Below are 14,389 nucleotides of genomic sequence, written 5' to 3' on the forward strand. Positions count from 1 at the left end.
ACTATAAAGAACAGGCCAAACTTATAGGATCCAGATTTATAGAAAAAGGATATGAACCAGCTTGGATACAACAACAAACAGAAGAAGTGAATAGGATGGACAGAACAAAAATGCTGGACAAAAACTCAAGAACCATATTCAATCAAGAAGCACCAAGCCTCATTTTTGATTACAGTGTACAATATAAACAGGTTTCACATATCATTCAACGATATTGGTATATCTTGAGGAATGACAAAGATTTGAACCAAATATTACCAACAAAACCCAATATTATATATAAAAAAGCACCAACAGTGAGAAATATGATAGTTAAATCAGTCATAGAACCTCCAAAAGAAGCAACATATTCCTTTTTTTCAGGCAAAGAATTTTATCCATGTAGAAACTGCTATGCATGTAGCCATGCAAAGAAATTTCAAGGCAAAAGACAAGAATTCACATGCACAACAACACAGCAGTCATACAAAATCAAAGATTTCGTGGGGTGCCATACAGAGGGTGTAGTCTATGTACTTCAATGTAGTTGCCAATTGCAGTATGTGGGAAGAACGAAAAGGGCTCTCAAAGTAAGGATCAAGGAACATATCCAAAACATTTTAAAGGGAAACCCAAAACATAATGTATCCAAACATTTTGCGACAACACATAACCGTGATCCTTCACACCTCCAATTTTGGGGCATTGAAAAATATAAGGGTACATGGAGAGGTAGCCACAAAATTAGAAGCATAAGCCAAAGAGAGTCATATTGGATACACACTCTACGTACACTTACACCTAGGGGAATGAACGTAGAGTTTGATTTAAACTGTTTTTTGAGCAATTTTTAATTTTTAATCCTGTTCAGATTTTACTGGTATTAATCATTTTTACAGATACAATATAACCGTGTGCTTTTACAGAGCGTTTATGAAATAGAGGATATAGTATATGCACATACCGGACAAATATCTGTTTGTATAGAGTTTTATATATATGTGTTAACCAACTGAACTATAGCCAGACAATATTACTATTATGATATGAGGACTAAGATGCCTTCTTGAGCATCTAGACATTGACTGACAGTCCCTATCATCAAACACTTCCATTGCAGACAGTAACATGGCGGACAACAACAATATCCCTCCTCTAAAAAGTCCGCCCTCTATAGGATCCGATTGACATTAAGACTGGACACAATTCTAGACTACAAAAAAATGGCCGACTTGCAGGACTCTCTCATCTAAGACACTGTTATCTGTGTTTGCACTGAAGATACAATAACAGTATAACACTGATTCCCTATATCGAACAGTATTCACCAAATTCACATAAATAAATCTATATAAAAAGGACATAACTCGCACCAATACAGCGTTCTAGATCACACTTGACCCTTCTAAATATGGCCGCAATTTGATATACAGTGCCACCTGTAAAATGGCCGCGGTAGCACAGGCGCATTTAATGACATTAAAATGGCCGCGGTAAACACCAATAAGGATACAAGGTTTTTGTACCACAACAAAGATGGCCGACACACGACTTCCGGTATCGTCACATAAAAGACATCCTTCTCGGACCAATCCGGTTCCCCAGTTGAAGTCACGGGCGGTGACGTAACGCGTAGGGCGTGGCCGAGCATAGACGAAACCGGAAACTAGTAAGGAGGCGTCTCCAACGCCGCTCCTCAACTCTTTTACCTTTAATGCTGTTTTTAACTTGTTTACATGTAAGAGACCACTTGAATTTTTAATAAATAGCCAGTTGTTTTAAACTTACTACACCATCGGAGGCATCTTTTCTCTCTCCCCTTCCCGTTTATACCACCGGACCGGTGGAGCCCAGGTGGGCAACCCTCTTTGTTCCTACAAATCGCAGGTACTGTTAAGCAGAGAGATCGCTGCAACATCAGAGAAGCTTTACTTCCACATCACCATATCACAAAGAACAAAGAATCTGGTTTCAATGCCCCTAATATTTTTATTCAAGGTGAGAGTCTAGAGAGCCCGGTGCCACCGGATTAGAAAACCCAAGATTAATATCACTTTTTACCTTCACTGAATGATCCTAGTGGAACAGCACAATATAGACTTTGATGCACATTATGAACTTTTGATTATTTTTAACGTTTTTCATTTGCATTGTCATTGATTTTTCACCTTGATGCACATAGCACCTTGATATATTGTTGCACTATGGAGCACTTTTAGACACTGCACGGTTAGTGATTTTGTATTATTGTATGCACTTTACTCTGAGGTGATAGATTTTTATAGCGCAAAATCAATTTTTATTATATTTATGCTGAGTGAAAGTGAACACTGTAAATTTTGCTGCTATCCATAGAGACATCATCACCGTTCATTGGCATTATTTTACACATATATAGGCTAAGCTCTGTATAGAAACATTCACATAACCTATACACTCAATTTAGCGCGAGGGATCACATTACACCATTTTTGCTGACACCACTCACTCACCCACCTTGCTGCTAACATGGACATCTTTCAGTTCATGGAGAATAGGAATGTTAATGTAGAGGATATTTTTAATTCACAAACCAACACGCGAAACACTGATTTAGAAAGTCTAATGAGGAAACTGGGTCATCACATGGAAAAGAAAGTCTCACTATGGTGGGACACCATCACATTTGAAAAATACATCAGAGAAAACTTAGTACCCAGAAGGCTCCGGTGGGAACTACCACCCAATGATGGATTGACAGACAAGGAATCAATGGAAGAGTGGTTTCAATTTTTTAACAATAAAAGTATGAAATTGACAAATATGCCACAAAGTTTACAAGAGGAGGTATAATCTCGTGAATAGGTACCATCATCCTGAGTATGAATAGAGCCAAAAATGAAGTTGAAAGAGAAGCAAAAAGCAGGGACTTCTCCAACAGAGTCCTGCCTCTTTCAGGAAGAAAAAAAGGGACTGTTGCGGTACCATAAGGAAAAGACTTGTTTTTATTAAAAAATATAAATTTATTCCATAATAATAAAAAGTCCTACAAGGGACATATATTGTATATATATTATTATATTAATATTATATATTAAATATATATTATATTTCAGGTCCCCCCTCCCCCTTGACTATACATGATCGGACTCTATACATATAGTGGTTTGCACTATATTAAAATTTGTGAATTCTGATAAATTTGATGTTTTCTTTCTGTGGCTGACTCCAAATTTTCAGTAGATCGCTTGCTTTATTTATTAAAGTTATGTATACCTAAATTGAATTGTTATTTTATATGTTCTGGGATGGGTTATGATGCTTATTTCTTTAACTGTGGGTTCCTTTATGTCCCCACCGTTTGAGATCATGCATCGTCCTTTTCCCCCCCCTTTCCCAGTCTATTCCTTGTTTTACACAATGTGTATTGAAATTCTTATTAATCATTTGCACTGACCACTCTGCTTTGGAGGAATGTGAGGAGTTAATTCTCCCCCCATGGTGGGCTTGCGCTCCTCCGGCGGCAGGCTGGGCTCTAATGAGCCCAGCTGCTGCTTCGTATGATCAATGCTCAGGCACTGATCACTTTTGAGCTGTGCGCTTGCGCTGGGCATTCTCCTGCGCATGCGCAACAGTGGAGGACCGGACCCGGAAGTAATCACGGCGACTGTTGTCGCCGTTGAACTTCCGGGTTGGAGGCATTTAAGATGCCCAGACGCAGCTGCTTATTGCACCAGACGGACACCCAGCACTCCACTGACGCCATCCGGAGCCCCTGTGAGTACCTAGCTGATGTCCCCCATGCAGGATGGGGACATCCATCCTTTTTGTTTGGTATCCCCCCTTCCTTATTGGTACAGAATACTTAGGGATTACTGTTTAATCCTCTGATTATCTTTAACATCTCCCCATCGTTCTACCTTTCTTGCAGTGACTCCCCCTGACAGTGTGGTGTGGCGCACTGGTTACTAATTGTATCAGTCACGCCATTCTGGGTGCCACTGGCTAGCAGCGTCTGGGTTTAACTTACTTTATATTACAGCAATGATAGGTAAAGAATTTTTCTGATATTATTAACTTTTTTTTTTTCAAAATGCTTTGTGTGCTTCTGATTTCTTTTACCAGGCATATTGGGACTTCTCTCCACTTCTTTGGCACTTCTCTTTTTTTCCCCCTCCCCTCCTCCCCCCTTTCCCCCCCCCCGTTTTTCTTCTCTTCCCCCCCCTCCTTCCTTCCCCCCTTTCCTTCCCCTTTTTTCCTCCCCCCCCTCTTTTTCCCCCCCTTGATCCCCTTCTTATCCACCATCCTCGTCCTCCTCCCCTCTCCTTTTTTCCCCCCATATTTTTCCCTCCCCCCCTTTTTCCTCCCATCCTTCCTTCCCCGTCTCTTCTGTCTTTTTCTCCCCCTCTCTCCCTCCCCCTTCTCTCTCCCCCCTCCCCCCCCCCTTCCTCCTCTCCCTCTCCTTCCCCTTCTCTCCTTTGCCCTCTCCCTTCTTTCCCTTCTTCCTTTCCCTTCCCCTCTTACCCCACCCCTGTTTTTCCCCTCTCTTTCCCCCCCCCTTCCTTCTTCTTTTTTCCCCCCTCTCCCTTTACCTGCTTTCCCCTTTCTCTCCCTTTGGTTCTAATTCTTTCTTTTAATTATGGCACTTCCTGGGTGGTCCCTTTTCATAAGAAAAAAATATATTATATCAATTTGCTAAAAATATTTTATCCTATTAAATTTTCCACAATAGTATTTTCCTAATCTGCCTCCCTGGCCCGCCCCCGGGGGAACGCCTCTTGAGGGCGTCTCACAGTATTGCTCCAGAGAACCTTTGTGGTTACAGCTTGGTGAGTGCAATCTTTAAATCTAAGTATGCTCTCCAATATTAAATCTGTATACTCTCTTTGACAATTATTTATATATTGTTACCTGTCATGTTGATACTGTACTGTTTTCTCCCTTTCATAGACTATATACTATCAGACGCCTCCTGAAGAAGCGGCTGTGACCGCGAAACTGTAGAGGTCACGTCTGCAAGTATTATATTAGTCAACTCTCGCTTATGCATCTGTGTAGGCATTAGCTATACCAATAGAGTGTCAACAATGCTGTAAATAACCATTATTGTTCGTGTATGTAAAAATGTTGATTTTGTACAATATATGTCCCTTGTAGGACTTTTTATTATTATGGAATAAATTTATATTTTTTAATAAAAACAAGTCTTTTCCTTATGGTACCGCAACAGTCCTTTTTTTCTTCCTGAAAGAGGCAGGACTCTGTTGGAGAAGTCCCTGCTTTTTGCTTCTCTTTCAACTTCATTTTTGGCCCTAACAATAAAAGTATAGAAGGTTTGAAATTCTTACTAGGGAGAAAATACAAAAAAACAAGAATGTTAGAACAACAAATAGAAGAGATCAAGCTTAAACTAGAACCATATAAAGAATCTCCGGATCTCAAAAAACTAGCCACACAACTTAATAAAGACCTCATCAGTAAAGATCTAGAAGTACAACAACGGAAGATCAAAAAATACCACAGAGATATAGAAGACTACAAAACGGAACAGGTCTTCAAATGGCAGAAAAAAACAGATCCAATTATACCAAACTCAACATATTCCACACCCGAAAGGGAAGTGAGAATACAAGATCCAACATTGGCACATGTGTCCAACCCCCCTAGATGGGATTATAGGGAAACACGCTATGATGATGAAAGACAACAAGAAATGAGAACGCCGCAACAAGAATATAGACACCACAACAACTACAATCAACATACCCCGAAACAACCATGGAAAAAATTCTTCAAAAAATCTCACAAAAGGCCATATTATCAGAGAACATACAATGAAAGAAACGACAGAGACCAACGGGAATACAACAGACCCTATAATAATCAAGACACATATAGAGAACCCACAAGAAACCCAATACCCATTTATAACAGGTTCGAACCCATTAGAAATCAGCCAGAATCTTATTACAACGATCCTAGAGAGTACAACGAACAAGAATACAATCAACAACAACAACATTTTTTAGAGAGAGAGAGAGAAGGGACCATTCCCCAAGAAGACATCCACCAAATCCTCACCACTCACCAAGGAGAAGACAAGAAGGCAGAAGAAGAAGAAGCTCAGATCGCAGAGAGGAGGAAGAGCGGGAAAGAGAATCCAAGCGAAAAAGAGAGCAATAGGCGCTAATGTGGTCAATTTGAGTGGATGCCCAATTTCAACAGAAGAGCTATCAGTCCTCGATAAAGGCCTAAAACATGCACCAGTTCACAATCTCAACAAATTTAACACATATATAGGTATTTTGAAGTACATTAGAAAAGTCAACATCAAAAAATACTATCTGTCGAATCCATATAAGACCACTAATACAGAGAGAATTACCCCCACTTTGATCAAACACAGTACATTAAGAAACAACTCTACTTTTAATCCACAAGTATCGGACAACCATCATATTGAAGTTTTCAAAAAATTGGTATTACAAGATCTAGAAAATTTAGAAGTCAAAAAAATGTCGGACCCCATACATATAAGAAAAGGAATTAAATCATTGAAAGAAAGAAAGGATATTGTTATCAGACCAGCTGATAAAGGAGGAGCAACAGTGATACTATCAAAGGAACAATATTTAAAAGAACTGGAAAGACAACTACAAGATGAAAACACATATACCAAGCTACTAGGGAATCCCACCAAGAAATACAAAAAAGAATTGGAACATCTCATACAATTGGGAATAAAAAAAGAAATACTCAATAAAAAAGAAGCAAAATACTTAATCCCAGAGGCATGCAGGATACCTGTTATTTACACTGTCCCTAAAATTCACAAGTCCAGAGAAAATCCACCGGGGAGACCCATAGTGAATGGGATAGACTCCCTCACATCTAGAGTAGGACAATATCTGGATGAATTCATACAACCAGCAGTACAACAAACACCCGCTTATTTACAAGACACTAAACATATCCTACAGTTACTAATTGAAACACCAGTTCTGGAAGGAAGAACCATACTAGCCACGGCGGATGTCAATTCGTTATACACCATAGTACCACACTATGAGGCATGTTCAGCAACAAAGTGGCTTCTCAGAAAATATAGCAATCTAGCGAGTCAACAAAGAAAGTTTCTCATCAAATGCCTAGATACGTGTTTGAAAAACAACTATTTTTGGCACAACCATGCCTATTATAAACAAACCACAGGCATAGCAATGGGTGCCAAGTTCGCACCGAGCGTGGCAAATGCGTTCATGGCCCAGTGGGAGGAACAATCCATATATATATAGATACCCCACCAGAACTTACGCTATACAGAAGATACATCGACGATGTCATCATAATATGGAATGGGAAAAGAGAAGCACTCGAACAATTCCTAGCAAAACTCAATCAAAATGAAAAAAACATCCATCTATCATGGAATATAGATGAAAAGACTGTGGAATTCCTAGATTTACAAATTAGCCTGGAACAAGACAAAGTAGTCACCAAAACATTTTTTAAACAAGTTGACACCAATAGCTATCTTTCCCTTAACAGTTGCCACCACAAAACGTGGCTTTATAACATACCCAAGGGACAATTAGTCCGAATAAAAAGAAATTGCACGAATGACAACGACTATAAAGAACAGGCCAAACTTATAGGATCCAGATTTATAGAAAAAGGATATGAACCAGCTTGGATACAACAACAAACAGAAGAAGTGAATAGGATGGACAGAACAAAAATGCTGGACAAAAACTCAAGAACCATATTCAATCAAGAAGCACCAAGCCTCATTTTTGATTACAGTGTACAATATAAACAGGTTTCACGTATCATTCAACGATATTGGTATATCTTGAGGAATGACAAAGATTTGAACCAAATATTACCAACAAAACCCAATATTATATATAAAAAAGCACCAACAGTGAGAAATATGATAGTTAAATCAGTCATAGAACCTCCAAAAGAAGCAACATATTCCTTTTTTTTCAGGCAAAGAATTTTAATCCTGTTCAGATTTTACTGGTATTAAACATTTTTACAGATACAATATAACCGTGTGCTTTTACAGAGCGTTTATGAAATAGAGGATATAGTATATGCACATACCGGACAAATATCTGTTTGTATAGAGTTTTATATATATGTGTTAACCAATTGAACTATAGCCAGACAATATTACTATTATGATATGAGGACTAAGATGCCTTCTTGAGCATCTAGACATTGACTGACAGTCCCTATCATCAAACACTTCCATTGCAGACAGTAACATGGCGGACAACAACAATATCCCTCCTCTAAAAAGTCCGCCCTCTATAGGATCCGATTGACATTAAGACTGGACACAATTCTAGACTACAAAAAAATGGCCGACTTGCAGGACTCTCTCATCTAAGACACTGTTATCTGTGTTTGCACTGAAGATACAATAACAGTATAACACTGATTCCCTATATCGAACAGTATTCACCAAATTCACATAAATAAATCTATATAAAAAGGACATAACTCGCACCAATACAGCGTTCTAGATCACACTTGACCCTTCTAAATATGGCCGCAATTTGATATACAGTGCCACCTGTAAAATGGCCGCGGTAGCACAGGCGCATTTAATGACATTAAAATGGCCGCGGTAAACACCAATAAGGATACAAGGTTTTTGTACCACAACAAAGATGGCCGACACACGACTTCCGGTATCGTCACATAAAAGACATCCTTCTCGGACCAATCCGGTTCCCCAGTTGAAGTCACGGGTGGTGACGTAACGCGTAGGGCGTGGCCGAGCATAGACGAAACCGGAAACTAGTAAGGAGGCGTCTCCAACGCCGCTCCTCAACTCTTTTACCTTTAATGCTGTTTTTAACTTGTTTACATGTAAGAGACCACTTGAATTTTTAATAAATAGCCAGTTGTTTTAAACTTACTACACCATCGGAGGCATCTTTTCTCTCTCCCCTTCCCGTTTATACCACCGGACCGGTGGAGCCCAGGTGGGCAACCCTCTTTGTTCCTACAAATCGCAGGTACTGTTAAGCAGAGAGATCGCTGCAACATCAGAGAAGCTTTACTTCCACATCACCATATCACAAAGAACAAAGAATCTGGTTTCAATGCCCCTAATATTTTTATTCAAGGTGAGAGTCTAGAGAGCCCGGTGCCACCGGATTAGAAAACCCAAGATTAATATCACTTTTTACCTTCACTGAATGATCCTAGTGGAACAGCACAATATAGACTTTGATGCACATTATGAACTTTTGATTATTTTTAACGTTTTTCATTTGCATTGTCATTGATTTTTCACCTTGATGCACATAGCACCTTGATATATTGTTGCACTATGGAGCACTTTTAGACACTTCACGGTTAGTGATTTTGTATTATTGTATGCACTTTACTCTGAGGTGATAGATTTTTATAGCGCAAAATCAATTTTTATTATATTTATGCTGAGTGAAAGTGAACACTGTAAATTTTGCTGCTATCCATAGAGACATCATCACCGTTCATTGGCATTATTTTACACATATATAGGCATATATAGGTTAAGCTCTGTATAGAAACATTCACATAACCTATACACTCAATTTAGCGCGAGGGATCACATTACACTAGAAATAAAACATGTTTCAAATCTTTCCGATGGACTTGAGTCCGGTCGAAAAATCCGCTCGTCTGTATGCTAGTCCGACGGACTAAAACCGACGCTAGGGCAGCTATTGGCTACTGGCTATCAACTTCCTTATTTCAGTCCGGTCGTACGTCATCACGTACGAGTCCATCGGATTTTGGTGTGATCGTGTGTAGGCAAGTCCGTTCGTTTGAAAGTCCGGCGGACCTACGCTGCAAAGTTCGTCGGAAAGACTGTCGGACCTAGTCCGTCGAAAAGTCCGCTCGTGTGTACGCGGCATTAGGATTCCCCCAACCTCAGTTTGCTGGTACTACCAAATGGTCATCTACTTGTAAGTAATACACAGGTGGTAAATTAAATTCTGGGAAGAAAAACACACAAAGAATTGTAAAAGCCTAGCTTGCTTCCTAATCCCTTACGTATTTTACTGTTCACCAAGTCACATTTGCTATGGCTTAATGTAGTTGTCTTCCATCTAATAGGCAAGCATCAAAAATGAGCTGAGAAGTGACAATGATAATAACTTTAACAAAAGAAAGAATTTCCAGACAGCAGGTACTGAAAGGAAAGACACAAGCCTCCAGCGCATAGAAACAAGATGATATAAACAGCACTAAGCTTTTAACAGAACAAAAGTAGAGTTATGTCACAAGTGTCAATGCCAGTGCCAGGAGTAAATAAACACATGATCAGAAGACATAGAGGGTCATTCACTAGGAAGAAGGCGCTGCACCAGTTCATACATAAATTTGTGCGCTGGAAAAGTCATTAATCAAACGTACGAACCGGCGCACATAGAAGCGCAAATAGCAATAATAAATACCTGCATATGTAAACTGCAACTGGCGCTAGGGTAACTGCATTTTTTTCATTGATAATAGCGCACGCCCAATACAATTGGTTAATTTCATCTCATTGGATGTGTCTTGTTAAGCAATTAGTAGGTGTTCTCAGTTAATTAACCCTTTTGATGCTAATCTCATTCCTATCACTTCTAATATATCTTTGAAATGTGTTTTTTTCTTTTTTACCCAAATCTTTCAATACATTACAAAGAACAGAGAAGAGTTTCTAAACCCAATGAATTAATATTTTCAGATCTTGATCTTTAAAGGTGACCATACACTGCAATCAGTTAGATCTCAAATAAATTAGATTTAGTGCAAGAGCCTGTTTGATTGCCTATAATTTGAATTAATTGTTGAAGTGCGTCTTCCTAAAACCTATTTTGCCTAAATATTGAGTTGTACAGAGATTGGCATAGTGCATGACCATCTTAAGTGCCACATTTGGAATGTAGATGTGCCATGACCCACTTGTATTTTTCTAACGATATTTCTTGGGCATTATACAAGGCACATGAAAAAACACGTTTTTTCAAGACATGCTAGAGTGATCAGGAGTCTTCAAACCACGGCTCTCCAGCTGTTGTGGAACTACACATTCCATTAGGCATTGTAAAACTCTGACATTTACAGACATGACTAGACATGATGGGAATTGTAGTTCCTGAACAACTGTAGGGCCGTAGATTGTAGACCCCTGTACTAGACCATTATTATGCCTCCAGATTTGGGAGTGTGGCATCTACCCAACTTCTGTCTGCTGGTGGACACAAGAACCTACATCTATATATACAATGGCGACCCTAGGGGTGGCCAGAGGGGGCCCTGACCCCCCCAACATTATGCTGTGCCCCACCATGTGCCCCCCCAAAAAAAAAAAATTTTTTTTTTTTTTTACAAAAAATCAATGTCTAAGAGGGAGAGAGTCCCCAGTCAGCTCCTGCGGGTGATTCCTCCCCCCTCCCCTGCTCGCTGACACTGCATAATGCGAGCGTTCACACAACCACGGCCGCCTGATCTGCTCCTTCACCTGCATCCTCATTGGCAGGGAGAAGAGCGAGTTGCAGGAAGGACTCCACCAGGACTTTCAGTTACTGAAAAAACAGACTGATTTCTCCCATCCTTAGGACAGGAGGACCAGCCTGTAAATTCCAAGAGATGCCAGACCAGAGCTGTCAATAGCAGGGGCAGGACAGCAAGAGGAGGCTGGGGAACCCCACAGTGGCAGAACACCAGGGCCCGGAGGCAAGACAACCTTTGCAACCCTGATAGTTCTCCCACTGCTTTGGATCCTTATATTTTCTTGATATGCTGGTGACATATATCTCTTGTTTTCTGCCACCCTGGGGGACCCCAATACAGTAGGAAGGGAGCTCACTGCAGAACATGTGAAAGGGCCCGTTGTGGGGTCGTAGTAAAGGGCCCCAGGATATATATATATATATATATATATATATATATATATATATACACATTTTATAGTTGCCCCCCTACTTTTGTCCCTGTCCCCCCATGTGCCCCCCCTAAATTTGAAAGCTGGAGACGCCACTGTATATATATATATATATATATATATATATATATATATATATATACACACACACACACTGAAGCAGGAAGCAATATACATTGGCCCGGAAGTGAATCTGTACACAGGAAGTAGGTGTGTGTTTTGAGACCAAATCATTTAGACATACACACATGACCCACACAAACACCACTCCATGTAAAGATAAATAAAAAATGATTTTAATTTTCAAATAAGGATCATCTCTTCCTCAGAGAACAGTGAGCGGGGCATGGTGGTGGGAAGAAATTCACAGCAGGACAAGCAGCTTCCTGGAGGGGTGTGATGTCCTTCTGCAGAAATGCACCATGAGTACATACCTCCGCCCACACAGCAGCTGCACATCTCGCATACACAGCGGTCACGCATCTAGATGCATTTGGCGCATCTAGCTGCAGGAACCCAATTTTTAGGGAAATTAATAGTAAAGCAGATGCAGATTTCCAGGACTGGACTAAAAAATGTTTATAGTGAAAGGCAACTGGTGTTTTCTATTAAACAACGTCTAAATGGGCCATTGACAGGCATCACAGTTGAACTTAGGAATGTGTCATTGCAAAGTTAAACTAAAGAAAATCCTTTCTTATTTTTGCTTGGGCATAGAGTGCAGAGGGATTAGAAGTCTTGTCAGTTTTTTGGGATGTGTGCACCCATGATAGAGTGAAGACACCTCCCAAATTTTTCCACTTTCTCCTTCAAATTTATTCACTTCCTGTCACATAGCCAAACAGGAAGTGAGAGTAAAACCCTACCAATGTCTTTCCTTGTCGACATACGGGTCAATCTAAATTGTTTCCCCATTAGAATTATTGCACTCTAGCATTTTGCTGTGTACAACCCAAATTATTAGGTATCTTGGACTTTGGGGTTTATTTACTAAAGGCAAATTCACTTTGCACTACAAGTGCACTTGGCAGTGCAGTTGCTGGAGACCCAAGGGGGACATGCAAGGAGAATAAAAAAAAAACAGCATTTGGGGTGTACACAACAAAGTGCTAGACTAAAATTTGCCTAGTGGGGACACTAGTTAGACTGACCTGTGTGTCCCCAAGGAAAGACATTGGTAGGGTTTTACTCTCATTTCCTGTTTAGCTATGTGACAGGAAGTGAAGCCAATTTTCAGAAAAGGGACACAAAGCCCAGCCTAAAAAAGACAAACAGGGGTTCTAATGCCGCGTACACACGGTCGGAATTTCTGACAACAAATGTTCGATGTGAGCTTGTTGTCGGAAATTCCAACAACAAATGTTTGAGAGCTGGATCTCACACCAAAATTTGTTGTCGGAAATTCCGAGTGTGTGTAGACAATTCCGACGCACAAAATTCCAAGCATGCTCTGAATCAAGTACGAGACGAAAGCACTTGGTCTAGTAAAACTAGCGTTTGTAATGGAGATAGCACATTCGTCAATTTTTTTAATCTTTTAATGCAGCGCATTCTCTTCTTCTTTATAATGCTAGAATAATGAAGCTGTTTTGCTGCTGATATTCACACAGAGTTTTGGCAAACTGATTTCTTTATTATTTCTCGTGATCTCCTGAATAATCTTTATTTTTTTTTACGCCAGATCTTCAGAATAATATTTAGAATTTTTTTTTTTTAACAACAAGGTTGGTCTTTATTGTGAGAAAAATCATGGCATGATACATACACTTCAAGTTGAAAAGTATAACAGTTACATCAATTACAGTAACATACAGTTGAAATCCAAGTAATATATTCATGACTATGCATTGGTAGACATCACGCTACTTTAGTATAAACTGTTAATATTCAGCGGGACCTTAAAGGGAAAGAGGGGGGGGGGGGAGGGAGGGCAGGCCCAACATAAGGAAGCGAAAACACAACAGGGTCAACTTAACCATATGTAGCCATTTCCAAAAAGCATCAGACTACATGGGATCAGTCCATGGCCGTCAAATCTTTTCATATTTCATGGGACACCCTCTACTCATATATGTCAATTTATATAATGGGAGAGTCGCATTAACCGATTTTTCCCATGCTCCCACCGTGGGTGGTAGCCGAGAAGTCCATTTTAACAGGATCTCCTTTTTTGCATAAAAAAGTAGAAGCGAGAACAGTATCTTAGTATACCTAGGCCTTTGCTCATCGTCCTGCACACCCAGCAGTGCAAGCTCCGCCGTTAAGGGGGAGTCCAGCTGAAGGCGAACCTTAAGCCACTCTCCCACCGCAGCCCAGAACCGCGACAGCCTGGGACAGGTCCAAAACATATGGAGATAAGTGCCTTCAGGAGAGTAGCACCGCGGGCAATTTGGGCAGCGTGATGGATAGATTCTGTGCAGCCTCTGAGGCGTATAGTACACCCTATGTAAAAATTTGGTTTGTATTTATTTATTCCTAGAAGATATCACTAGT

The sequence above is a fragment of the Aquarana catesbeiana genome, linkage group LG01 (assembly GCF_042186555.1).
Source record: "Aquarana catesbeiana isolate 2022-GZ linkage group LG01, ASM4218655v1, whole genome shotgun sequence".
Taxonomy (NCBI): Eukaryota; Metazoa; Chordata; class Amphibia; order Anura; family Ranidae; genus Aquarana; species Aquarana catesbeiana.